Source organism: Syngnathus floridae, chromosome 9 (genome assembly GCF_059516105.1).
Source record: "Syngnathus floridae isolate MCC-2025c chromosome 9, RoL_Sflo_1.0, whole genome shotgun sequence".
NCBI lineage: Eukaryota > Metazoa > Chordata > Actinopteri > Syngnathiformes > Syngnathidae > Syngnathus > Syngnathus floridae.
Genome location: NC_142421.1, coordinates 15,440,406 through 15,442,343, shown reverse-complemented (window position 1 = coordinate 15,442,343; position 1,938 = coordinate 15,440,406). Strand labels below are relative to the sequence as shown.

Sequence of the window (1,938 nt, the reverse complement as noted above, 5' to 3'; positions counted from 1 at the left end):
GAGAGAGATTTGCTGCTACGATACCGACGTCGAGAATCTCTGAGGAGGAACAAAGCGTGAGGTCCTGCAAGGTGAGTCTGTTTGTTTGCGGCTGCTTGGTGTTGCGCAAGATGAAATGGCCTTTTTCTCGCTATCGTTCCTCTCGTCGATTCATCGTGAGGTGTCGCTTCAGTTTGTTCAGAGAGATGTTTGCTTCCGCGCCCGCAGGTCATCGAAACATTTTACGGCTACGACGAAGACGTGTTGGTGGACTCGGACGGATCGTCCTTGTCTTTTCACACCGACAGAACCCCGACACGGAACCCGAAGAGGTAGCCCGCCATTTCTGCCAGCGTATTGGCACCAAACATTCCTCTTCAGCCTGGAATCGGACTCGTCTTTGCGTCGCGGGTGCTTTGTCGCCGGTCTGACTGATTCTGGTACTAGTGCTGTGTTGCATTGGTGTGTGCATGAAGAGGCGGAGCTTCGCTACCGCCAGCTGACGCAAGAATATCAAGCGCTGCAACGAGCCTACGCTCTGCTAGCCCAGACCAGCGAAAGGGGACTACGACGCCGAGAAGGAGATCAAGGTGGCGCCCCTTCCCGCAACCCCCGGCCGGGTCGCAGCCTCCCCGTTCTCACCCAGCCTCGGGTGTTCTCTGGTCTGAAAGGAGGAGGAAGAGCCTCCCTCCTCCTCCTTTCAGACCAGAGAAAAGCTGATGGTAGAAATGGGTCACTATCAAAGCAGTGTAGCAGATCTGGAGTCAGCGCTGAAGCAACAAGGACAGGTAAGCTCATCAATGAGCACACCTTTTTCTCAGACAAAATAGCTACATTCTTCAGTCACTCATCCGTCTGGCATTACTGGACCAACCCCCCCCCCCCCCCCCCCCCCCCGAACGTGGCTGGGAAAATGCGGAGAAAAGCAAATGTCATTTTCCAGTCAACCAAAGAATTTGTGGATGAAAATGACACAACATTCCAAAGCTGTCCACGCGTTTGTCTCTTCTAGAATGTCAAGTGGGTGGAGGAGAAGCAGCTGCTGCGTCAGAGCAATCAGCAGTTGGCCGAAAAGGTGACGGAAAGAAAGGCGCTGGGCGGAGTCGCTTGGCGTCACACCTGTCGGGAAGCCCCGCAGATGAGGTCTGACTGTCTTTTCAGGTCAGGCGGATGGAGGCGGAAGAAGCGCGTCTGAAAGAGCACATCCAGGATATCCGAGACCAAAACGAACTGCTTGAGTTCCGCATCCTGGAGCTGGAGGTGGGAAGACTCGCACAAGCGTGTTGAGGCCAGAGATGTGACGGACGGACGGACGGACGGACGGATGCATGCCTCTGCCTTTCAGGAGAGGGAGTGGCGCTCCCCCGTCTTGAAGTTTCTGCAAGTCCGTTTCCCAGACGGCCTCAGCCCTTTGCAGATCTACTGCGAGGCCGAGGGCGTGAGCGTAGGTAAGGCGTCCCTCGCAACCCTAACCTTAACCCGAGGTCCCAGAACACCTTACATTGCTCCTTGCGCCTTTCCCCCGGACATCGTCATCAGTGATCTGATGAAGAAGCTGGACATCCTGGGCTATAACGCCGTAAGTGTATGTCGAACTCCTTATGTTCGCACTCCACGAGACTCGGCGGCTCAAATGTGACTTTTGGAAGGCTTTGCGCTGAAAGAAGCTTGTTGACGCTGTGCCTTTGGGCTCTTGCAGAATCTCACCAACGAGGAGCAGGTGGTCGTGATTCACGCCAGGACCCTTCTCACCCTAGCCGAGAAGGTAACGCGCACGTCCACGCACGCTCTCGCATTCTGCTTATGTGACAGCAGCCTTTCCTCAGTGGTTAGAATACATCAAAGTGACCAAGTCAGCACTTCAACAGAAGATGTTGGACATTGAAAGTGAGAAGGTAGACAGACACGCGACATCAGCCAAGGGGAACTCCGGCAATGTGCCCCAACAATTCTGACCTT

At 54.7% G+C, this 1,938-nt stretch overlaps 1 long non-coding RNA gene across 1 annotated transcript; it reads left to right on the top strand.

Annotated features, from left to right (window-relative positions):
• The first annotated feature begins 211 nt into the window (after positions 1-211).
• On the top strand, positions 212-1,244 carry LOC148393667 (uncharacterized). Its single transcript, XR_015860582.1, has 5 exons — positions 212-311; positions 456-569; positions 651-767; positions 992-1,054; positions 1,141-1,244. It is a non-coding gene; the product is annotated as an uncharacterized LOC148393667 (long non-coding RNA).
• Positions 1,245-1,938: the final 694 nt, after the last annotated feature.